The following is a 27,463-nucleotide window of genomic DNA, read 5'->3' as shown; positions in this document are numbered from 1 at the left end:
TGCGTTTTTTATTTTGTCATAACTAGTTTTATTATTTTTATTTTTTTATTATTAAGTTTCAATACAAAGATTATTTTGTATTGTTAGCATAGTACATAGATTTAGGAATAAACTAAATCTTCTAAGTTAGTCGAACCTCATCACACATTAATGGGCTTACGGCCAAAAATACCGCTAACAGTATTATGGGTTCCGAAAAAAGGAAACAATGCATTGTAATCTCCTTAAGTCAGAACAGTATGTATAGGTATTCCTCAATATACATTACCGAGTTTGTTAAATTTTTATTGTTAATATAAATATGTGGTTTACTCTAATCGGAAGCTGATATTAAATATATAAAACACAATAGCACTGTCATAGCATAGAAAGATTTGCATTTCATATACTTTATATTTCTAAGTGCAAACAAACATTTTCTGCGTTTTGCGTTTCCATTCCGAACACCACTGACGTGTCTCATACGCTTTAGTCGTACTCACATTTGAAAAGTCCTATTTGAGGCTCAACTGAGCTATGGATGCCACGTGCCGTTACCAGCTGAGTCGAAGAACTCATAACAAGTTTCTCGAAATAGAAGCAATACGCTTGCGCCACCGTTATATCCTATAAGCTGATGTATTGTGGCTCCCTCGACAGGAGATCGTTGCTAAGTAACAGAAATGGTAATCGCGAACAGGACCCTTACGGATGGTAATATGAGCCAAGGCCTGTCATATGTGATCGATAAATAACACATTCTATGCTTGATACTATAACCCTCTAGACAATATGAACAATAATACTAGACACCTGAACATCGATCGATATTCATCCAAGTATATCGGTGTATTGTTTTTTCCATTTCATTTAATATTTACGTTAAAACTATCACTTCCAAATTGTACTTACTTTATTACTGTAATAACTCATGCAATTGAAGAAATATTTAGAAGGAAAAAAAGTGTGTGTTTGTGTGTGTTTTCTTAGAGAAAAGCCACATTGGGCTATCTGCTGAGCCCACCGAGGGGAATCGAACCGCTGATTTTAGTGTTGTAAATCCGGAGACATACCGCTGTACTAACGGGGAGCAGGAAAAAAAAAAAAAGACATCAATAGGCAGTATACAGATTATAGCTACACGTGTTTTCCAAAAAAGGAAAGTATGAATTTCTGTATCACTTATAATTTAATGGCATAGCAAGAGACTTAAAAGGCGTTGTTTGACAGTCATATATGAAAAATAAATTTATTCTGTTCTCTGTAGTTTAAGGGTCTAATAAAAAGCGTTTTTAGTTAGGGAGCTTTGAATTTTTTATTTACCATTTTTCTGTAGTTTTTTTTGTTTGTTTTCAGTAGCTTCTCACGCCATCTTAACATAACGACAAACACGTCCAAGATCAAAACATTTTCAAATTTTAAATCTTACAATCTTTAACCTTATTGTTAGCAAGGATAAATTATATTCTTAACCATCTTAACGTGCTATTAAAACAACTAATATTTCACTCACTAACTGAAAATAGCTCAGTGAAACCGTATTAGCTCTGCCTGGGTGTAAGCGCTTACTATATTATTTATGACAAACAAAAGCACAGAAAGAGCTGTGAATGTTAACTAGACATAGTAAGGTTTTGTGCTCATTATATTGATTTCGGCAAACTAAAGCAAAACATAACTATAAATGTTTACTAAATAGGGTAATTTGTTTTTTTGCTCACTATGTCACTCTCCTTTCCCAGTGACTCAGCAATAAGTCTGATGTGCACAGCACAGATAACCTATTATGTAATTTCGCGCATACAACAAACAAACCAAAACTATATCGGTTCCAACAAACAACAAGGAAGACCTGTGAGGCCTGACTGGTCACAGACAGGCCTTGCAACCGGTGGTACAAGGCTGCCGTTACCGGTACCAGTACTCGAGCATCTTTAATCATGTGATTTGAGTAGTTGGAAATTCAAGTATTCTTTCCAGTGTGGTCTCGTTCGAGGTTTTTCACATCCGACCAAACTTTCAATTATCTGTAAGCTCATTTGGTTTTACGACCATAGCAATGAATCAGTTAAAACCTAGGTTTTCTACTGGTTGTAATTTTAATGGGTGCCAGCCTCACAAAAATCTATTAACAAATTGAAAGTTAGAGCATCTCATAGATAGGCGTGGAAAGTAGTTTCTGAATTTTCATTGATTGCTCTTTCGCTCCACGAGATTAAAAAATATAAAAATATAGCTTCAGAATAAGGATGACAAAATTATAGAGAATACTTTACGTAACACAAATTACACGTTTCTAGAGGTTGTAAAAAATTCAGAAGAGAAGACTCAAGAAAAAATACCCAAGTTCTCACACCAGGGGAAATTAAGATTGTTTTTGAGTATTTCCTTATATAAATAATAATGAAAATTTTATGTAAAATTAAAAGTTGATTTCATGTTTGTTTATACATCCTAATAATTAAGTACTTTAACTAAATTTGAATGCAGCTCAACAAATCGCGCAGTCTGTCTGACCTGCCCGCATGCTAAGGGCTAATTATGCACACTCTTACCTAACATGAAATCAGTCATGTAGGCACATTCACTTTCTCTTCCAGAGCGTGGGAAACAGCAGTTCCCATATTTCATGCTATTGCCGATTTTTACTGGAAGATTCGCTTATCGACTGAAGTTTGAACTCAAAATTATCACATTAAACATTTATAATTTTATTAAAAGCAAAGCTGAAATACCAGAGGAGGCTTTCGGTCAAAACTTAGCAGATGAGACACGTAATAACAGATTTTATTCTCAACATATGATATACTATAAACCAAAACCGGTTCTAGTTCCGACAGTAAGTAAATCTTAGTCACAGGGTGAACATTTTTGTTTTGTGTTTTACTTCATAGCGCCATAAAAACCATTATTAATTCCTAATTAACACCTTTAATCGTCTTGTTGTAAACGCATAACATGGGTAAATTAATGAAAAAAACAATAATTAATCTGGTTTTAATCTTTCAGTATCTCTTCTCTCTCCGACCTGCCCATCGCTAATACAGCGGTATGTCTCCGGATTTACAACGCTAAAATCAGGGGTTCGATTCCCTCGGTGGGCTGAGCAGATAGCCCTTTGTAGCTTTGCTATACGAAACACACACACACACACTCTTCGACCTGTCTTATAGGTATACAGCATTGTTGATAAATATAATTATTTCTCAGTTGTCCAGTTCTGTAAGTTACACAGTATGTCACTACTTTTGTATAATGACAGATAATGTGTAATTATATTTGTAACATATTCTTCACGAGTGTTAATACCCTGCAATATTTTTCAAAAGTTTCTACTTATTACATATCACTAAGCCTAAAGATGGCCGCAAAAAATAACTTGTAAATTTAATAAATAAATGAAGGAACTTGGTTATAAAAATCTGTTAAAAGAAAGTTGTTATTCTTCACAATCATCGCGAAATCTTATTTTACCATTTTATCACTACTTTTCCATGTTACATAAAAAATATTCTTACACTGCCGATTATAGTGAGATACGTTTCAATAGAAAGTTTTGTAAACGACACATTCGCGAGGATTGAACAGCAAATTCCTGATATAGCTCAATAATGGTACATAAACACTAAATTTTCTTCGCTTCATCTTGTTTAAATTTCATTGTAATTTTAATTCGATGTACACTATGTTGAATGTATGCTTATAAATGGCCCCGCATGGCCGGGTGGTTAAGGCACTCGAGTCGTAATCCGAGGGTCGCAGGTTCGAATCCCCGTCACACCAAACATGCTCACTCTTTTAACCGTGGGGGCATTACAATGTTACTGTCAATCCCACTTGGTAAAAGAGTTAGCCCCCATAGTTGGCGATGGGTGGTGGTGACTAACTGTCTTCCTTCGAGTCTTACACTGCTAAATTAGGGAGGGCTAGCACAGATATCCCTCGTGTAGCTTTGCGCGAAATAAATTTATAAATGTTAACGAAAAGAAAAAGTTAGATTATCTTCTAAAGACAACTTTTGAAGAAGACAAAAATTAAAGCGGAATTTCAAACACTACATTCTAGCTCGTTGAATCCTAGATTATTACGTTCCTTAAAGATTTAGCGCACTGTGTTTATACAATGCCAACTAAAAACCCTGCATCAATATCAGTAACGTTGCATTCGTAGTTGACGACACTGATGCATTGCATCTGGTCTGTGTGGGAGATTTTTTTCATTGATGTACGACTTGTAGATCACACTATATACTAAAGTGTGTATTTTGAAACAGTATGGAATCCATATTTCCCGTTGAAATTGACAATCAGCAAAACAACAAGTAAACAAATAAAACGTGTAAAAAGTCATTGACCTACAATACAAATATCTCAAAGACAAAGATCCTTCAGGACAGAGGAGTGAAAGTACCAAGAAAAGTTATGGATCCAATTACGTGGAGGGTAAAGAATTACTGATTCTTACATTTTTTATATCCACTTCCCTTCACTTCCATATTTCTACTTTTTATTTTTTCTTGTCTGTTTAACTCTCCTTTATCTACGATGCAAGTATTAGCATTGTTGGACTGAAAATCTTCCAATTAGTGTTTCTTTAGAGCGAATTTTTCTTTGCACAAAAATGAGAATGTATAACATACTCCTTAAAATGTAAACGATAATATTAACTCTAATGTTGTTACTCCTATCACAACATCTAACGATTGCTCTTCTCTGTTTAGGTACACCAGTTTGTAATTGCAGCGAAGCTTGTCAAGAAGTGGACGTATATGAGGTCGATATGTGTGGTAACATGGAAGTAATGAGCTACTCCAACCCAAAATGAAAAAAATTCATGTGAATATTTTGTTTATTATATCACTTTATTATTGTAATATTTTGAGAATCATTATTTGTATTCCGCATGCTTCCCAACCCAAAATATATTATAAAGCATTTTCACTACTTTGATATAAATTCTCTTCACAAAAACAATATGATAATCACGTATATTTCAGTTACGTAATTGTGCTGAGACAACGTTGAAACTGTTCCAAAGGTTCAATTAGTCTTTATTGATTATATGATTGATTATTTGGAATTAAGCACAAACTAAAAAAATGGGTTTTCTGTGCTCTGTCCACAACGAGTATTGAAACCCGGTTTAGAGCAGCTGGGCCACTATGGGTGGATTAGACCTCACGCGGCAGTAGTTACGTTGAAAGTTTTAATTAATAACATGAACTTGTCTTTTTTTTTTTTTTCATATTACAGTTCACTTCACCGACAGACAAGGAAAATTGCGTGTGAAAAATACAAGGGTGAAAACTATATAATATCGTATTATATTTCTGGATAATACTGTACGTATGTCTAATAATTACGCCAGTCTTGGTGGCTCAGCGGTATATAAGTTGGCTAAAAATCAGGTTTCGATACCCGTAGTTGGCGAAGTTAAGTAACTTTGTGCTTTACAAGAAAGAAAATGTAAATTGTTTGTTTTTTATACAATATGAAATCAATGGTTCATGCTACAAGAGAAATCGGTGTTTTCTGACTTTAAAACTTTTAATATTACCAAATACATCTTACAAATCTTGAGAAGTGAATATTAATATATTTAACTTTGTTGTAAACGCATATTTGGAGTTATATTTGTTTGATCGGTACAGTTTAGCCTTGTTTTCTGGTTATGAGGTTATGTGTTTACGCTTATCCTTTGGTTATCGAGTTACATGTTTGTCCTATCCTGGTTATCAGATAATCTGTTTATCCTTGTCTTATTGTAATTAATTAGATGTTCAAGGTGTATGGTTTTAATATTTTACTCATTTCGTGAGTTCTCTACTCATGACATACGTTTTCGTGTCAAGGTGTTTTACAAATGTATATAAATTAATCAATTATTATTCATTATAATCACAATGCCTTCTCCTACTCTCTTGTCATTACTCTTATTTTCAAACTGCCACACACATCGATTGTTGTTTTTTTTTGTGTGTCCTCCCCTTGTTTTAAGTCAAATCTCCATCCATATATATATATATATTGCTTTGCTTTATTTTATGAGACAGGTTTTATCATCCTACTACGTTAATTTCACTGTTACGTTAGCTGTATATCTCCTTTTCATGCGATCTAGTTATTCATTGCAAAATAAAAATTATCCACAGTTTTCCACCTTTTTAATATTATCGTTTCTACTTGTTATTCTTACACTACTTGACTATACATCAGTAAAAGTGGCTTTCTGTAAGAAAGGTGCTTACAACAAGTAAGTTACTAATCAGATAAGTGAAACCAACGACAATAGATCGGTTTCCTTGTTTATCGTATTTAGCGTGACTGACAATATTCTGTGATATATGTCTTTTACATGTACGATGTCTTGATAATATAGTATATTCTTTACTCAGTTGGATATCTCTGTTAATTTACTATATTACGAATATATAATCATGGTTTATTCACCGGTATGTCGCTTCTTTATTCATAACAGTGCTTTAAGGTAACAGTCACGATAAAAATTCATATTGTAAAGTACATTGGTTTAATGGAAACAATATACATGTCCGCCTCGTGTATGAAATAATTAGAGAAATATGCTGAGTTTAACTAATAATGTAAAAAGTTGAACATGAAATACATGTAAGCGTCTATAATGTTCACAAAAACCCAGTTTACGTTAAAATAAATTTATGTCTCTATTTTTTCAGTCAACACTAAAATGCAATTACCAGATACTGTCTTTCTTAGGATTCATTTGAAATAAACTTGGACGTTTCTAGTATAGTTTAGACAAACTTTGCAACTCTGACGTAGAAGCCAATATCCTCATAAAGTTTAAAAACTTATAAAAATATAAAAAATTTATTTAATCGCTGTAAACAGTATATATAGTTTTATGTGTATTAGGTCTTTTTATAGCTTGTTTAGTAAATTAGATTTCTAAGATTAAAACAGTTGATATCCTTTGTCCTTATAAATTGGTCCACAGTAATATGATTTAGCTTTTGATTGGGAAACATTGATAAATATTGATCACTGAATTTGGATATACATACTGCGAGTTAAATGTATAAATTCGCATACTTGCATTAGAAAAATTACCCATTTCATGCATTTAGCGACAGTATGGGGTTAAGCTAAAGTTATAAGCGATGATATGGTATAGTCAATGTTAAATCCCAGTTTCTATTTTAATTCTTATGATAAAAAAAACATTTGTTACAAGCTATATTTTCAATGCTTTAACTTATATGTCAGCTAGAGGGCGCATGACATTAAAATCGAAATGTTTATAAAAATGGGCCTAGAATGTCTATAATGTTCAAAAGTTGACATCACGAATCTAATAACTTCGACAAATATCTAGAAGTTAGGCATCAGGCATAATTACTACAAGACCAAATAATTGTCAAGATAGCTATGAATCAGGTGGTGTTTAATTTTTAGTTGGTAGGGCCAATGAAGTATTTAGTTCGAGCGAAATATTTGGATCAGTATCAATTATCACGTATGTTCAGTTTGTCGATTCGTCATGAAATTGTGTATGTAAGAGTATTTTTACATTATTCGTAGTACCATTAGAGACGTATATCTGTTTGAACACTATTTATAACCTTAAGACCACAAGTTACAGCAGTGTAGAAGCTTGTAGAAACATTAAGAAAGAAAGAAACTAATTTTTTTAATCGTCAAGTGAACTGGACTTCAAATTATTTTCACCAAATAATACAAAATAATTTTCCCAACTAAAGAACTTTACAATAATATACATATTATTTAAAAATATTTTGAAGCTTCTAAAATTGTGTTAAAATGGAATGTTTAGGCCAAGAAATAAATAAATGAAGACACAGAACAAGCACTATTAGCCACTCACAGTTAGAGTTTCCTTTCCTAGTGCTTTCATTAATAGGTGTATTGTCTTTAATCTTGCTTCCTTATCCCCAATTTTCTTCCATAACACGAAGATATTTACATCTGAATTGTATCTACTGATTGAACTCTGTTAATATACTGAAAAAGTATGTGCGTTGATTCTCATTAATACAAATTTCTATCATGCAACTTCACAGCAACATAGTCCAAAATCGGCCCGGCATGGCAAGGTTGGTTAAAGCGTTCGACTCGTAATCTCAGGGTCGCAGGTTCGAACCCCGTCGCACCAAACATGCTCGCCCTTTCAGCCGTGGGGGCATTATAATGTGACGGTCAATCCCACTATTCGTTGGTAAAAGAGTAGTCCATGAGTTGGCTGTGGGTGGTGATGACTAGCTGCCTTCCCTCTAGTTTTACACTGCTAAATTAGGGACGGATAGCGCAGATAGCTCTCGAGTAGCTTTGCGCGAAATTCAAAAACAAAACATACAAACTAGTCACAATCATGCCACATAATCTGCCACAACAAAGTAGAAAGTATATATGCTTCTAAGTGTTCAAATATAAATTGTTACTTGTTTAACATAATTGGTTGGAATTTATTAAATATACAAATTTCACTTCCATTTTATTAATGCTGAGTTGATTCAATCAAACATTCAGTTTTCACTTTTTTGCCTGCACTTTACAGGTTTTAGTTATTTAATTTTAACATGCAGATATTTTGTTAGTGTAAAATAAGAACTATTTAGATGAGCCGAACGTGACCTATTGGTTAATGCCAAACTGTTGATCCTAGGATCCATGGTTCAGGTCCCTTTGTCGCAAAAAACAACAATAAATCGCTCTTCACGTTTCAAGGAAAACAGTCTACCCTCCCTCCCCATTCGATGAGACAGTCCCAAAGTTGGTGGTGGGGTCTATTGACGAGGTTCCCTCCCTATAGTCTATTACTAGTTCAAAATTAGAAAAAAAAATAGGTCAGATAGCTCCTCTTTGGCTTCAAGAGAATGCCTAAAAAAATACAAACCAAACTATTCAGATAATGTCATTATAAAGCAAAGGGGAATAATACATGAAGAGTGTTTTATTTATTTGTGAAAATCTGTAATTACTTCTGCACGTTTGAAAATGTATTGGTATGTGCCTACTAAAGTATGTTATTCAGGTTAGCTTCTGTCATAACATGATGCAGGTTTTTGTATGTTATTCAGGTTAGCTTCTGTCATAACATGATGCAGGTTTTGATAAAAAACGCTCCACGGAAATGTTTCCTATTTCTACAATTACCTTAAGTGATTAGACAAGAGATAAGACGGAAATATTATTAATTTTAAATTCTTGTCTGAATAAACATGTACACTGGTTGAGTAGTTTGTTTGTCTGAAGTTAAGCACAAAGCTACACAATGGATTATCTGTGCTCTGCCCACTATGGCTATCGAAATCCGGCTTCTAGTATTGTATGTGTGTATTCTTACAGCAAAGCCACATCGGGCTATCTGCTGAGTCCACCGAGAGGAATCGAATTCTTGATTTTAACGTTGTAAATTCGTAGACTTACCGCTGTACCAGCGGGGACTTTAGCACTGCAAGTCCGCAGATATACTGTTATGCCACTGGAAAATTGAGTGAGTAGGACCAGCATATTACATAAAAATAACCTCCTTAGCCTAATTATAAAAACTTTTGAATTTTCAGTTCATTGTTTCTAGTTACGAATCACATCTTGAACAATCACTAAGTTAATAATTAATTACTGTTGAAACTGAAACAGCCTGTTATTTTAAAATAAGGAAATTCTCCTTACTAGTAACTTAACTAATGATTTTAAAAACATTTTTGTAACAGTTGTTGCTGAGGCTTTTTAGAGTTAAAGCTATACAGTGCGTTATTTGCACTCTGCTAAACCGCAGAAAAACGAACTTCGAATTTTAGCGTTGTAAATCAGTAATACTATCGTCAATCCACGAGGGACTTTTGTGACTGAGATAATGTTATGTTTAGTGTTCGAAAGGCAATGTTTATTCTAAATTCAATAAAACATTGAGGATAATTGAAATTTTGTGTCATTAATGTAAAAAAAAAAAGTTCATTAGAGATTTTAAAACAATAATAAATTCAGTATTCAATTACACCAACTGTTTGCTACAAGCTACTATTCAGGAGGGTATTTTTGTTTATTTGTTTATTTCAAGAACTCATTAGCGATGCTAGACCTAAACCAGCCGAAGGTCTGTGCAAACTATTATTTGGATTGTTTAGCTATGCCAGCCTCCAACCAACCAAAGGCCTCTGTGTAATATTGTTTAAGACTGTTAAGTTATACCAAGCATTAACCAGCCAAAGGCCTCTGTGAAATATTATTTAGATTGTTAAGTTATGCCGGGCCTTAACCAGCCAAAGGTCTATATGACATATTATTTAGATTGTTAAGCCTTGTCGAACCTTAACTAGCCAAAGTGAAATGGAGAAAAAACAAACATTAATTACAACAAGCATTGATTTCACTTAGTAAAGAATATAGCACCACTCTTAATAATTGGAGATAACTTCCTAGCTTTTTACTGTCACTTAATGTAATGGGATATCATTTATAAGCTTTCAATTATAACGTAATATAATGTGGCTGTGAGTTAGTATACACTGTATATCATACTCAATTGTCTGCACAGATCGTATCTTTACATTAGATTTTAAAATAACAGACTAGATAGCAGCTGGTCAGTACCACCAACCATAAATTGTTATTAGATTGAATAGTGAGAGTTTGAACGTCCTCCTTATAGGGTGTACATGACTCTTAAAGTTCGTAGTGCAGTTTGTTTGTTTTTTGCTATGTTTTTTCTGTGTTATTTTTTGTCCAAAGGATGGACGTGATCATGGAACCTCCGATTCAAAACCTCTCTTTTATTATGTCATATATCGTGGATGCACCATGTTGGTATCGTAGACCAAGAATAATCAGTGAGTGGTTCCCCCCCCTTTTTTTAATCCTTTATTCTCTAACCAGAGACTCCACTCAACCCTATGTTGTTTGCTTTCTTCCAACACTTCTTGCATTTTTGTCAATTAAATTTCAAAAGGAAAATTTATTTGTTAAATATCTGGTTTGGTATTTTGCGAGAGATGACAGGTGAGATTTCTATTTAAAGCAGTCCTGAACGTTTTTGTTTTTGTTTTATACACACACATTTATATATACAATTCGAATCCTTCTGTGACGCATGTTAGTCATCACGTTGACGTAAAGAAACCTCTTTACATACCCTATTTCCAAACAAGCTCTATCGCATTTGGCACGGTGCCAGTTCTGTTGTTTTTTATGTGAAGCTCAAGAAGACGTCCTTATCCAAACACTGATACAGTGACGTCAATATGATCAAATACTAGAAAACGCCACCAGGACAGCTTGAGAGTTTTCGTAGATCTCTGTTATAACATAAGCAGACTCGAAGATGTATATATACGATACAAGCTGCTTTTGACAAACGTTTTGACTTTAGTTTGAGGGTTGCAAGCTAGATTTTTATCTACTTTTCATATTTATGTGACTTTACCTAATTTTCGATGTGCGTAAAAAACAAACGAAACCAAAACAGGCATCAAACAAGAATTACGGTGTAATGAATGTGACCATGCAGATATAATTATATTTTCAGTAAAAATTGTAGCATGGGACTTCTTTGTTTCGACTGAAAAAATTGATTTGTCAATGACAGTCAAGGTTTCAATTTTTGTAGAAAAAAATTAACAAATGTTTAGACTTTAATCTCCCTTTCTAAAGTGACAAGGCGATGCTTATTATTTCAACTGAAATTTTGTTTCGAACAGGTGGAAATGTAATATCTTTTATTAACTCATTCTGTATTTTCTTTGTATCTATGAAATCCAAATATGCACATTAAATACGATAAAATAGAAGATTGTTGTTTGTAATGAAGCACAAAGGGCTATCTGTGCTCCACCCACCACTGGTATAGAAACCTGGTTTCTAGCGTTGTAAGTCCGAAGATATACCACTATGCGACTGGAGGGCAGAAAAGGACAGAAAAACTAAATTAATGTGTCAAGTTTATCATCTAAGAAACAGAGATTGATGAAAATTAAACTTACATTTTGAAGCGTCGTACTGCGTGTGCAAATAGTTTCAGAGCATGTTTGGTTTCTCGCTATCCAACCCAAGTAATGAGTACTAGTATTAAACGAAAGGCTTCTTGGGCAGTGACTTGTGAAAGACAAAAGATGGATCTCAAATGTCATTTTTACCCGCCTGTGATTGTGAATCCGTAATGGGTAAATTAAAAGGGATACGGAAAAAAATGTAGTTAGCGTAAGTTTATCACACGTTTTAAACCTTTTACTGAATTCAATTTCATTCTGTAGAGTTTCATTTACTTATTACGTGGTTAATATACATCTTGACCTCAAATATGATCCGTAAAAAAAACATATTCATAACCAAATTAACCTTTGACCCTCAGATTACCGACGTTTTTTAATCATAACATTCTCTACCGTTGAGGTCCACAATACAACATCACATTGAACAGTTCTATGTTTTTCCCTGTCACAACACTCAGTGTAAAGAACTAACCAAATGAAGTGGAAGAAGTGACTTTCTTTTTAATGTAAAAACATATGAATTTGGTTTGAATTTCGGGCAAAGCTACACGAGGGCTATCTGCGCTAGCCATCCCTAATTTAGCAGTGTAAGACTACAGGGAAGGCAGCTAGTCATCATCACCCACCGCCAAATATTGGGCTACTCTTTTACCAATGAAGAGTGGGATTGACTGTCACATTATAACGCCCCCACGGCTGAAAGGGCGAGCATGTTTGATGTGACGGGGATTCGAAACCGCGAGATTACGAGTTGAGTGCCTTAATTACTTGGCCATGCCAGGTCCAAAACACATGAGAGAACACACCAATATTGATGGTTGTTTTGTTTTAATTTTTATATGTGAACTATTGGTTCTTAGGATCTTCTAACCGATAAAGTACACACCATAAACATTTTACTGCATAATTCAAAACCTTCTTTAAAATAATACCGCGTCCTATAGCCAGATGTCTCTGTATTTTATTACCGTGCAAAAGAGCTAGAATAAATTTAATCGTGTTTTACAAACTTTGTTGATATAGTCGGCAGTTACCAACTGATCGCTATATACGTTAGCATTCAGTAAATCAAATTCTGTCTACACAATACTCTACTTATCAATAGAGAGATTATTTTTCACAGCTATTCCTATAAGTCTCCAAGCATCCTAAAAGTGCCACTAGGTGCTGCACCATTACTGAAAGAGTGATATTCCACCCACTCACAACTGGAAGATATATTTTAATTTTCTCAATGTTTCTCTTAGAGGGTTTATACTGAAATATATATAGTTTATAGTAAAGAGTTTTGTTCACTCTCTATGTTTCACCTGTATATAGTTTATACTAAAGAGTTTTGTTCACTCTCTATGTTTCACCTGTATATAGTTTATAGTAAAGAGTTTTGTTCTCTCTCTTTATTTCCATTTATATAGCTTATATTAAAGAGTTTTGTTCTCTTTGTTTCCATTTATATAGCTTATATTAAAGAGTTTTGTTCTTTCTCTATGTTTCACCTGTATATAGTTTTCATTAAAGAGTTTTGTTTTCTCTCTATGTTTCATTGAAGAGATAATACTGAATAACGTTATCTCTCTCTATGTTTCGCCTGTAAAGTTTGAATAAAACAATGTTCTTTGAGTTTACTTGCAGTATTTCATTTCCCTTCTTACTTAAAGAGTTTATATTTAAGTGTATTCGTTTCATTTCACTTGTAGGGACTATAAACGTATTGATGAGTTAAATAGCAGATGTGAAACAAGAGCCATGATAACTGCATCCAGATTGAAATAATCAGGAATAATGAACCTGTTCTTCTCAGGTAAAAAGACTTATTCCTTGAAAACCATTCACCTAAACACAGTGTGTTACGGAAGCATTTCACACTAACACGATGTATTACAGAAATATTTCACATAAACTCGATGTGTTACGAAAACAATTCACGTGAAGACGATATATTACGGAAATAACTCATATAAGCACAATATATTACAGAACTAGTCTACATAAACACAGTATATTACAGAACTAGTTCGCATAATACAAAGTGCCCTTTCAGTCGTGAGGGCGTTATAACGTGATGGTCAATCCCACTATTCGTTGGTAAAAGAGTAGCCCAAGAGATGGCGGTGGGTGGTGATGACTAGCTGTCTTCCTTCTAGTCTTACACTGCTAAATTAGAGACGGCTAGCGCAGATAGCCCTCGTGTAGCTTTGCGCAAAATTCAAAACAAACAAACAACACAAGGTAGTACTGAAACAGTTCACATAAACGAGTGTATTACAATAATAATTCATATAAACACAATGTATTACAGAAATAGTTCACATAAACGTCGTATGTCACTGAAACGTACACAAAAACATAGTGTATTACGGATATAGTTCAAATATTACGGAAAAGAAACTTTCTAAAAGTGTAGCTGTTTGTTTTTGAATTTCTCGCAAAGCTACACGAAGGCTATCTACACTAGCCATCCCTTATTTAACAGTGTAAGACTAGAGGGAAGGCAGCTAGTCATTACCACCTATCGCCATCTCTTGGGCTACTCTTTTACCAAGTGGGATTTACCTTCACATTATAACGCCCTCACAGATGAAAGGGAGAGCATGTTTGGTGCCATGAGGATTCGAACCCGCGACCCTCAGATTATGAGTTGAGCTCCTTAACCACCTATCCATGCCGGGCCAAAAGCAGAGCCGAGTTTAACTACAATGCTTAATGTGGTACTTATAACATTATTGTTCAACCTCCTATTCCTTCCGATTTCTATATTTCATATTTTCTAATTAATTTAACCAGTTACTAACTTAACATACATAACGGTTTGTTTCTGTATACATCCAGTTCAGTCTTGTAGAATATAGTTCTGTTTAATAATTATCTACCATGCTAAAATTTTGTTTTATTTGTATTTTCACCAAATCAGAATCTCTACCTACTTCCAATTTTTAAATGTTCTTTTATGTCGTATACTCGTGTTCTAGCTGCCAACTAGTAGGTCAGCCTTCTATACTACTTTATTAAGAATGGTTTCCACACAGTGCTGCCTCTAAAAGTAAGTTTTAAATTATTTTAAGATCCATTTCAATAACATATTCCTGTTGCGGTTTAAATCTTTTTTCCATCATTTTTTTACGCCTCCAAGGCTGTTTCTACGTGTATCAGGTTGCAATCTTTCATCTTGCACGTGGTTGAAAAAAAAAATACAGAATTACCCTTGAGGACAGTTTGTTAAGAAATCAGTCCTTTTTCATTATATCCTATAAACATACTATTGTTAAAGAATATTTACTGCCTTGATCATGTTTCTTTATACCTATTATTTACAGTTCATTCAATGTCGTAAATTATAAAATATAATAGTATTCTAGGGAGCAAAAAAGTTCATATTTCTCATTGCCTATTTCTTTCACAGTATTCAGGCAAAGCTACTTCAGTAGTTGCCTACGTACAGCTGTCCATAATTTTAAGCTGATGGACTAGAGAAGATAAAAGCAGTTAATAATACCCATTGCAGACTATTGAGCAACTTTTATACAATCGACGCTTTCCCCTTTGCGGGTTGCCCCCCAGTGGCTCCGCGGCATGTCTGCGTATTTACAACAATAAAAATCGGGTTTCGATACCTGTGGGGGGTAGAGCACAGACAGCTCGTCGCACAGCTTTGTGAATTCAAAAGAACATCGCTTAAAAGAACCTTTTGCAATTAAAAGCGCTTCCCGCTAATACAGCAGTAAGTCTACGGATTTACAACCCTAAAATCAAGGGTTGGATTTCCCTCAGTGAACTCAGCAGATATAAGAAAACACCTACACCTACACCTGCAGTTATAAGCTGAATTTTTCAGAACCACTAATTGTCTCACTAAAGTTCTTAAACAATACGAAGAAATTGAACTGTTTGTTTGTGTTTTAATTTCGCGCAAAGCTACTCGAGAACTATCTGTGCTAGCCGTCCCAAATTTAGCAGTGTAAGAATAGAGGGAAGGCAGCTAGTCATCACCACCCACCGCCAACTCTTGGACTACTCTTTTACCAACGAATAGTGGGATTGACCGTCACATTGTAACGCTCCCACGGCTGAAAGGGCGAGCATGTTTGGTGCAACAGGGAAAATTGAATTGACAGTAAGTTGTTAAAAATACTTGATTCTTCGCGTTTAAAAATAATAACTTGATATTTCCATTCGCCGATAAATGCTTGTTAAAAACCCTTGGATAAATATCTGAAAGTTCAACATGAACAAACTATTAAGTCCTTCACCGAATTTACTTGCATTTAATTTAACCTTTATATGAAGTTTCATAGTAAGTTAAAAATTCATCTTATTTTCACAACTCTATGGCCCTTTATATGGGTCGTACTCTCGTCTTCCGCAAGACTGCAGAATTCATTAAGAATGGCATGCGAACAAGTACCGTAGGTAATTATGTAGTTAAATTGGTTTCCCGCTTCTACTTTTTATATTCAGTAATCTGTAAATAACAAAAAAAAGTTAAGACAGAGAGAAAGCCGCTTAACATAATGATATAGAATACAAGTGTTTTTCAATTGAAATCACTTCTCCAAGACACTTCCACATTGGTCATGCACTAAGGGATTCATGGCGGGGGGATTGTCTAGTGGCCTTCAAATGAAAATACTCTCAAACCTAACAAATAAAATTATTTTCAAAGTAAAATTCATGATGTGATGCAAGATAAACCGTTATCCTTACTAAAACTCCTTCAACTCCTATCACCATTTTCCGATCGACTATCGAATAAAGGACTTTTTTCAAACCTCTGATGTACTTACCTATTGTGATACACTTCGTTGATGCGTGGTCCTCGCGCCAACAAGTGGATTACAAAGCGTAAAAGAAAAGTTCTGAATTTATCTACAAATTACTCCTAAACTAAAGTTAAGACAGTTTACTTTTCGGTGTTTGTTCCCATTTTAGTGGATGTTTTTGTACATTTTAATCTCTTATTTCACAAGCGTTTTTAAGTACAATGGACTATTTGTATTTTGCCCACTGCAAGTATTGAAACCCGATTTTAAGCGTCATAAATATTCAGACTTATTCCTGAGCTACCAGACGACTTCCACATAAATTACAGTTTCGAATATTGCAGCAATTTAAACTGTCTGACTTCTGCACGATCATCCGGTTAAAACAAACGAAATACAACTGAGGTTTGGTTAGCTAACGAATGAACTCTTAACATTTCTTAATCTTCACAAAGTTTTATGTGTGTGTTGGATTTACTTACACGTGATTGTAAAACATTTAAAACTACAGTTTTTTTTTGTTCCAAATATACTACGGTGTGAATCTTTAAAGTTTGTTTTAGTTGGTGATAGTTTTTACCGACATCTGCAACATTTAACATAAATTGGGAAAATATAAACTGAAAGGCTTTACAAATCAATGTAATGAATAGTGTTGTTTAAACAACATGTTTCAATTAACTTTGACCGCGTGTTGAAGTAAGGTTCCACATCGCAAGCTAGACATTTTATGGGCCTGATAAAGTATGAATTTAAATCTGATGGATTTACCTTGTCAGACAAAGAGCTATCCCTGGAACTAATTCCAATGACAGGAATATTATAGAAACCACAGGTATATGACACAGCTGCTGGAGAGAGTTCTCCAGAATTCGGATGACTAATAATTACAGCATGTACCTACAAAATACAAACAGAATGACATTAAAGATATATTTATACTATAAATCTGTTTATAAAACAAATATAAATTTAAACAAAAAAGTAAAAGACAAGTAACACTATGTACTTTGTGAATCCACTATCAATGCTTCATGGGAGCTCCGTAATTTTTATTCCTTTTTATTTCAATATTAATAACAATAATAATAAATATATTTGAACCACTAGAATTTAGGCTTACGGAAAAACTAAAGAAACTTCAGTCTGAATTAAACACTGATCAGACGTAGAATAATAGAGACTTAACTTCATTCTTTACTTGTTCGTGTGAAATGTTCCGTCAAGTATATAGTGTTCACACTATTTAATCGTTTTAACATTACGTTAGCTTACACTTCATTATTAATATAATTCTTTATGGATCATTACATTAATGCATGGTAGACTACAATCAGTCTTACTGTAATATCTCAAGCACATCTAAATAACACAAATGAGAAACTATAAAAATATAGCAAAATGGCGATATCCTTGAAGCTTTCTATTGTAATTGAAATGAAACAAAATAAAATATTACTGGGTAAAAGACATTTTACCACAGTAAGACTCATATTACTGTCTGTCATATCATTGTTTACAGGGTTACTACGGGTTACAGGTAAGAACGTATAATAGTACTTTTACTGATATTTTCTATGTTGTAAACAGGTTGATGAGTTCTCAGTACTATATAGTATTGAGTGAAAGTACTCATAATTACAGAAGAGTTTGTTTCAGGTTTTTCATGCAAGGTTACTTAAAGATATGTCTGCGCACAGCGTTTTCTGATATTGAAATGACAAACTAGAAGAAAGGCGTCCACTCAACAACACCCCCACCAACTCTTGTGCTGCTCCTGTTTGACAGAATACTGGGATTTAATTGTTACCCCTATAGTTCCTCAACAGCCCCAAAGTACGGAGCTCATATTTGCGGCAAGAAGACACGAACTTGAAATTTTCGGAGTGTAGCTGACAAGTTATTACACACTTTATTTTTCACATTGGAAAACCGTGTAGGCTCAATCATGAATGATGTAATAAAATACTACCAGCTTTACTATGTCATTAAAACTAATGTTTTCATAAAAATAGATATTCAGTTTTTCAGTGAATTTGTTATTTTTAAACGGGATCTTTACACGAAGAAACAGTTGAAGTCTTTCGGGTCAATTTCTTTCTTACTTCGGTCTATATGACATGTTTGTAAGATTTATGTCACCTTAATATGGTTAATGACTGAAACATATTTAAAGCCCTTTATATAGCTAGTTGCATTTCGAGTGATCCTAAGCAGTTGGGCCCGGCATGGCCAGATTGTTAAGATACTCGACTCGTAATTTGAAGGTCGCGGGTTCGAATTCCCATCACACCAAACATGCTCGCCCTTTCAGCCGTAGAGGCGTTATAATGTGACGGTCAATCCCACTATTCATTGGTAAAAGAGTAGCCCAAGAGTTGGCAGTGGGTGGTGATAATTAACTGCCTTCCCTCTAGTCTTATACTACTAAATTAGGAACGGCTAGCACAGATAGCCCTCGTGTAGCTTTGCGCGAAATTCAAAACAAACAAACCCAAGCATTATGAAAAATTAACAAGTGATCTCTGACTTAACCGAAGTGCGTTTGCTAAATCTCTGTCAGTCAGTTAAATCCAAGATTTATAAGAAACACATTTTATTTTATGATGAATCAAAAAGTATAAAGCAACCTTGAAAATAAGAATCACTTACAAAGAAAACACAGAGACGTTTTGTGAGGTTAATGGGATTAATATTTATTTAAAATTTGGCTTCTTACCATCAGCTGTTCTAATGGATTCGTTTACTCTAAGAACTCAGCTCGTTTCCTAAAAAAAAACTTATAACAGTCGTTCGGAACTATACAAGTGGCCTGCAAATAAAAGCTCGCAAAATTCTCGGAATGTTACCAGTTCAGTAAGTGTAAATGCGATCACGACGGGATATCCGTGGCCGAAAAAGTAAACCATAAAAGAAATAAAAACATGGTTTATTACTGACAAAGGTGGTGATACAAATAAATTCCCGAAACGAAGAACAATATCCGCTTACCGATAGGTGGTTTTCAAGGACGTTCCGGAAAAACTTTCACCAAGCTTATTTTGAATTTCGTCCACAGTTACATGAGATTTAACTACACCGGACGTCTCTAATTTAGAAGTAAAATACTAGAGAGGAGGCAGCTAGTCATCCCCACCCACCGCCAACCCATGGGCTACTTTTTACCAACAAATAGTGGGATTGATCGTCACATTTTAACGTCCCCACGGCTGAAAGAGCGAGCATGTTTAGTGCGACAGGGATTCGAACCCACAACCTGCAGATTGTGAGTCGAGCGCCCTAACAACCTGGTCGTGCTCCAGAGGAGGATTCTAGTGATGAAATGAGGAGTGAGGATAATGGCGGACGATCGACAAACAAAGCTAACGAACTGCTTACCTCATTTGGATGGCTTAAAAAAGTACCATGCTACTCGACTTCACCACTGTACAATATTTCAACCTTTCCAGCTGCAAAAAATGCTTGGCAGAAGGCGCTTTACTCATCCCTGTAATGTACTTATTTTTTTTCCGGATTTGACTGAAACTCTGCCCAACCAGCAAACTACTGTAATTTACTCTGGTTATAGATTGCTTATTAAAACAGAAACACACACACACACACACATATATATATATATATATACATTTTAAATTTAACATCTTAGAAAATGCATTATATTCCAGAGCTTCTATCACATTACCGAGAATATCAGAAAAAAAAAATTGTTAGTTGTAAATACCAGGTTTCAATTAAAAGACAAATTAAAAAGAAATCGTCCTATTCTAATATGATTTCACTGGGAAACGTATGTCAGTTATCAGAATAGTTCAATAAAATTCACTTATTTATATTCCTTACTATACATGTGGCAGGAGATAAACCTGTTAAAATTAACTTTTGTTGAATAAAAGTAATGTTATTTTATTAGCAAACATGTAGTGATAATATGTTTTCTCTTTGTTTTGGAGATTCCAAAGGCCCGGCATGGCCAAGTGTGTTAAGGCGTTCGACTCCTAGTTCGAGGGTCGCGGGTTCGAATCCCGATCGCACCAAACATGCTCGCTTTTTCAGCCGTAGGTGCGTTATAATGTGACGGTTAATCCCCTCTATTCGTTCGTAAAAGAGTAGCTCAAGAGTTGGTAGTGGGTGGTGATGACTATCTGTCTTCCCTCTAGTTTTACACTGCTAAATTACGGTCGGCTAGCGCAGATAGCCCTCGAGTAGCTTTGTGCGACATTCAAAAGAAATAAACAGCAGATTCCGAACACATCTGAACTAAATGATAGATTACTTCTACTGACTTCACTGCCCCTTTAACTTAAATCGCAACACAACTCTGGTATCCGTCGTTTCTTACTAAAGCTGTTTTTTACTCAGATATAACAATATTATTCCAAATAAATCTAACTGAAACAAATACAACGATACTGAAATAGACACTACTTAGGTTATTTTGATATAGAAGGTTAAACACAGCTACTGCCTTGTTCAGCCTTCTTTGTCGTAACTTAAATAAAACGACTGTTTTCTTTGATTTTAAAGCGACACGCAACTGGTTATAACTTTAATAACTCGTACGTCCATCATTCTTACTCCTATGGTCAGCTTTATAGAAGAAATAAGCAGTTGGTATCTAGGTGCAAAGATCTCTTATTGTACCACCTTTCATTAGCATTACAACAACCGCGACGTCAACGTTTTGTGTTGTGCATTTGCAGCGACCTGCGCGTGGGTGCGCTGGTTCGTACACATCTTCTGAGTGCCTACCAAGATGTGAATGAGCACGTTCTTGTGTTCTTGTCCACATTTGTGACTTCAGTGAAATATCGATCATGTTGACACTACCCGGAGGACTCGCCCTCCCTGAATTTGGGCAATAAGATGCGAGCAGTGTTCACTTATTGATACTACTAACACTTGGTTTGTTCCGTTCCACGTGTTCCTCAGATCACTGTAACTTTTCTCGTTCTTCTTTCCGTTCCTTCCACAATCTCCTCCATCTTATGCCTTTCGGTCATCTTTTCCATTACGGTTACTTACTCCAACAAACTTTCTTCCTTCCTGCTTATCCAGTTTTGTTCATTACTAACGCCATGTTTTAATCCACTGGTTACTAAACCCTCTATTCTAGTTTTTCATCAGAAGATAGAGAGTGAAAAATAATATTTCTTCTCCTAAACGCTTTTGGCATTAGCTTCAATACTATTATGTGGTCAAGACATTTATTGACTTTTACTTGAGTTTAAAACAAGGTCACGAAACACCTGACTTAAAATGTTAAAGGGAAACTCGACTGCCTATCCTACAGAATTAGCTTGCATAACTTATAAAAGCGTTGTGTGTGATATGCTTTACAAATATCTTTATTTCTGCTATTTGTTTCAAATATTGTTGTGTATATTATTGTTCATAAAAAAATTCCTGTGTTTATTGTTCTTCTTTATAATATACTTATTTATAATGTTCTTTTTAGTATCGTTTCCTGTACTATGTTTGACACTTTTGTTGTATTTAATTGTCTTTACAATATCATAATGTGTACTGTATACTTCATATCGGCATTGCATGTCTCTGTGTTCTGTTCTTATAATGTATCGCAATGTTATGTTAAGATAATCCCCTCATCTGTTACCATCAACAGTTCTGTAGATGAATGTTTTAACTTTGGCAATACGGTAGTAATATATGTTATGTTCAATTAAGTTCGTTTAAGCTATCACTGCCACCACTCTTTCTCCTTATGGCACAGCTGTCTTTCTGCATCACGTTGTAACGACATATTCAGCAATGCTAAAGCTACAAAAAGGTTAAGCCTCGCTGATTTCCTCTGTCAATATATGAGTTTTAGTCGTTGAGTCACATTCGCGTTTGCTATGTTTTTGGCTTATCGAAAGATTAGCATTAAATACTCCAAGATGAACGATCTAACTAGCAGCGAATATCTTTTCTCCAGATTCTAAAATATCGCCGGCATGTTAGACAGGTATTTCATAAAAAATATAGTTTTTTTATTTATGGCCTTGTTATTAATGAGTCAGGTTTTTCCACCTACACTCTTAAGCTTTGAGTTTCTTACTCAGATGAATCGTTCCAACAAATGGATTTCTGAAACTTCGCTCTCATTTTCGTAATAAAGGATTCTGTGAGATAAAAACGTATAAAAGGGTAAAATAATGTTGTTTCTTTTTTTTAATTTCGTACAAATCTGCATGAGGTCTATCTGCGCTAGCCGTCCCTAATTTAGCAGTGTAGGACTGGAGGGAAGGCAGCTAGTCATCACCACCCACCACCAATTCTACTATTTTACCAACGAATAGTGAAATTGATCGTAACATTATAATGTGCCACGAAGATTCTCGCTTGCGACACTCAGATTTAAAGTCGAGCGTCCAGACCACCTTGCTATGCTGGGGCCCAGGTTAAATAGTAAGGACAACTGAGAATAGCTGCGTGGAGAAGCGTCGAGTATTCAACAGTAGAAACTTAATAGACGCTCATAGAACGTTAATATGATTAAATTACTTCTTGAATTTTATTTATGTTTTGTTTTTTGAATTTTGCGCAAAGCTGCACGAGGGCTATCTGCGCCAGCCGCCCCTAAGTTAGCAGTGTAAGACTAGAGGAAAGGCAGCTAATCATCATCACCCACCTCCAACTCTTGGGATACTCTTTTACCAACGAATAGTGGGATTGACCGTAACATTATAACGCCCACACGGCTGAAAGGGCGAGAATGTTTGATGCGACGGGGATTCGAACCTTCGAACTTCAGATTACGAGTCGAACGCCTTAACCCACCTTGCCATGCCGGGACATTAATTCCATTAAAAACATAAAACAAGACAAAAACATAAAAATTCTAAAAGCAAATAAAGGAAACGCTATAGTCATAATGAACACGAATGAATACATCCAAAAAATGAAGAACATCCTATCAGACACAAACAAATTTAAACCAATACACACAAATCCAACAAAAACACATGAAACGCAACTAAACAAAATACTACTAAACATTAAAAAAGCAAACACAATTTCAAAAACACTTTATTCCTACATACGCAAAACCGACTAACGCACACCACAAATATACTGCATCCCTAAACCTCATAAACCAGATTGTCCATTACGACCAATAATGTCCACATATGAATCGTTTAATTAAAATCTTGGTAAATACATAGCATGGGCTTTCTCCAAATATGTAACATCAGCCAGCTCATTCATCAAAGACTCTTTTAATTTCAAGTCTAATCTTAATCGACTTAATCATAAAGCCTTAATGGCCGGTTTCGATGTTATATCCCTCTTTACAGAAGTCCCAACCGCTGAAGCCTGCAAGAACTGATACACAATTTAAAACAGAAATCCACCAAAAAAATCACCCATACTGGACTATACATTCTTTGGGACTCAGCACATGAAACAAAACAAAAACTCAGCATACTAAGAAACCAAATAAAAACAGCCATAAAACTATGCTAACCAGATAAAATTAACGACGAATTAGACAAAATAAAACAATACTTCATCAACATCAATAAGTTTCTTCCACAAACCGTAGGAAACATTATACGCACACATCTAGACAGAAAGCAAAATAAACTAACAAAAGTAAATATATCCCACGAATTAAAAAATCACGAAACCATATACTGCTGCATACCATATATTCCCGACATCAGAAGAAAAATAACCAACATTTGGCAAAAACTAGTAACAAAATATGACATTCAAGTTAATACCAAATTTATTCAAAAACCAGACACAAAACTGAGGTCTATACTATGTAAAAACTACACTGACAAACACCACACCAACATTATTTATAAAATACAATGTGATAACTGCCACGACATCCTTATTGGAGAAAAAAGTGGAAAAATTGAAACCAGATTCAAAGAACACAAAAAGTCTCCTTCACACGTTTTCGAACACTGCAGATCAAATAAACACAACATAACCATAGAAAACACCCAAATACTAAATAAAGAAACAAACATAAACAAACGCAAAATTAAAGAAGCCTTACTTATAGAACAACTAAAATCTAAAATAAATCAGTACAAAGGAACACCTTTATAACTATATATATATTGAAACATCTAAACACGCCCTCTACATTCCTACACTAAGTTACACAACCCCCTTCAAACATGTGGTCAGCTATCTGTCAATTACCTCTTTCTTTCTTTGTGAACGTGAAGATGACCGAAGAAAGTCGAAAAGTTGTTCGCTTCTCTACATAAATTTTCTCAACCCAAACCAACCGTTTTTACATATATAGTAATAATAATGTCTACTGTGAACACCAAAAATCAGAAACTAAGAAACAGTGATGTATAATATCAAAACTACAACCAGAAAACTATTGATAATCATTTGTAGTATCAACACCACAACAAGAAAACAACTGATAATCAATTCTAATATCAACACTGAAACAATAAAACTAGTGATTATTTTTCTTAATATCCACAATACAACCAGAAAATTAGTGATAATCATATCTAATATCAACATCAAAACCAGAAAAAAGAGATAATCATTCTTAATATAAACATTTCAACCAGAAAACTATTGATAATCATTTATATTATCAACACCACAACCAGAAAACTGTTGGTAATCTTTTCTAATATCAACACTACAAGAAAATTAGCCATAATCACTTCTATTATCAACACAATAACCAGAAAACAAGTGATAATCATGTATAATGTCGACACTACAACCAGAAACCTGTTAATAATAATTTCTATTATCAACACTTCAACCAGAATACTATTGATAATTATATCTAATAGGAACACAACAACCTAAAAACTAGTGATAATTATTTGTAATGTCAACACCAAAACTAAAAAGCTAATGATAATCATTTCTAATATGAACACCACAACCAGAGAACTATTGATAATTATTTCTTATACAAACACTTTAAATAGATATTTATTGATAATAATGTATAATATCAACACTACAACAAGAAAAGTAGTGATAATCTTTTCTAACATGAACACCACTACAAGAAAAATAGTCATAATCATTTCTAATATCAACACTACAACCAGAAAACTCTTGATAATTATTTCTAATATCAACACAACCATCAGAAAACTAGTGATAATCACTTTTAATATCAAAAACACAAATAGAAAATTATTTATAATAATTTACAATATGAACAATACAACCAGAAAACTATTGATAATGATTTGTAAAGTCAACACCACAACCAAAAAGCTAGTGATAATCATTTCTAATATAAACACTATAACTAGAAAATTATTGAAAATCATTTTAATATCAACACCACAACCAGAACCTAATGATAATCATGTCTAATACAAACTCATTAAATTAGAAAATTAGTAACAGTCCTGCGTAATGTTAATACCACAACCATAAAACTGCTTATAATCATTTCCAATATCAATACCATAACCAGAAAACTAACGATAATCATTCCTAATATCAACACACCCAACCACAAAACTAGTGATAATCATTTATAATATCAACACCACAAGCATAAAACCAGTAATAATCATTTCTAATATCAACACTACAACCACAAATCTACTTGTAATAATTTGTTACATCATGACTACAACAAGAAAACTAGTGATATTGATTTCTAATATCAATACAACAACCATAAATCTAGTAATAATCACTTCTAATATCAACCCTACAACAAGAAAACTAGTGATAATCATTTCTAATATCAACACAATAAAAAGAAAACTAGTGATAATTATTTCTGATACCAACACCATAACTAGAAAACTATTGAAAAATATTTCTAATATCAAAACGACAACCAGGAAAGTATTAATAATCATTCCTAATATCAAAACTGCAACCAGAAAAATAACGATAATCATTTCTAATATAAACGAAATAATCAGAAAACTGTTGATGGACATATCTTATATCAAAACTACATCCAGGAAACTAGTGATAATCATTTATCTTATCAACACAAGAACCAGAAACTAGAGATAAAGATTTCTAACATCGACACCACAACAATAAAACTAGTGATAATCATTTCTAAGATAAACACTACAACCAGAAAACTATTCATAATAATTTCTTATATCAACAGAAGAAAAAAGTATTGAAAATCATTTTTAATACTAACACAACAACCAGAAAACTAGTGATAATCATGTCTAATGTTGACACAAAAAATCAAAATATTAGTGAGACTCAGTAGTGATATCAAAACTACAACAAGGAAAATATTGATAATAATTTCTAATATAAACACCACAACCATATAAGTAGTGAAAATAATTTCCAATATCAACACCACAACCGTATAAGTAGTAATAATCATTTTTAATATCAACGCCACAACCATAAAACTAGTGATAATCATTTGTAAGATCAACACTACAACCAGAAAACTATTCATATTCATTTCTTATTTCAATAGAAGAAGAAAACTATGGATAACCATTTCTAATATTAACACCACAACCCCAACACTAGTGATAATCATTTCCAATATCAAAAGCACAACCAAAAATTGTTTATAATAATTTCTAATATGATAATCACTACCAGAAAACTAATGATAATTTTTTTCTAACATGAACACCATAACTAGAGCACTAGTGATAACCATTTTTAATGTCGACACAAAAAATCAGAAAAACAGTGACATTCATGCGTGTTAAACACGACATTCAGAAAACAGGTGATAATTATTTACAATATCAACACCTCAACCACAAAAGAATTGATA

The 27,463-nt window shown here is 34.0% G+C and overlaps 1 pseudogene across 1 annotated transcript in view; it reads right to left on the bottom strand.

Moving 5' to 3' along the window:
* LOC143257818 (glutamate [NMDA] receptor subunit 1-like) overlaps window positions 1-27,463 on the bottom strand; it is a 212,548-nt pseudogene that overhangs the window by 74,489 nt on the left and 110,596 nt on the right. Inside the window, exon 3 of the transcript XR_013032002.1 lies at window positions 17,494-17,622. The product of XR_013032002.1 is annotated as a glutamate [NMDA] receptor subunit 1-like (transcript). The remainder of the gene's footprint in view (window positions 1-17,493; window positions 17,623-27,463) is intronic.

Source organism: Tachypleus tridentatus, chromosome 7, assembly GCF_004210375.1.
Source record: "Tachypleus tridentatus isolate NWPU-2018 chromosome 7, ASM421037v1, whole genome shotgun sequence".
NCBI classification, from domain to species: domain Eukaryota; kingdom Metazoa; phylum Arthropoda; class Merostomata; order Xiphosura; family Limulidae; genus Tachypleus; species Tachypleus tridentatus.
The sequence above is the reverse complement of the archived record's forward strand: the minus strand, read 5'-3'. Positions and strand labels throughout refer to the sequence as shown.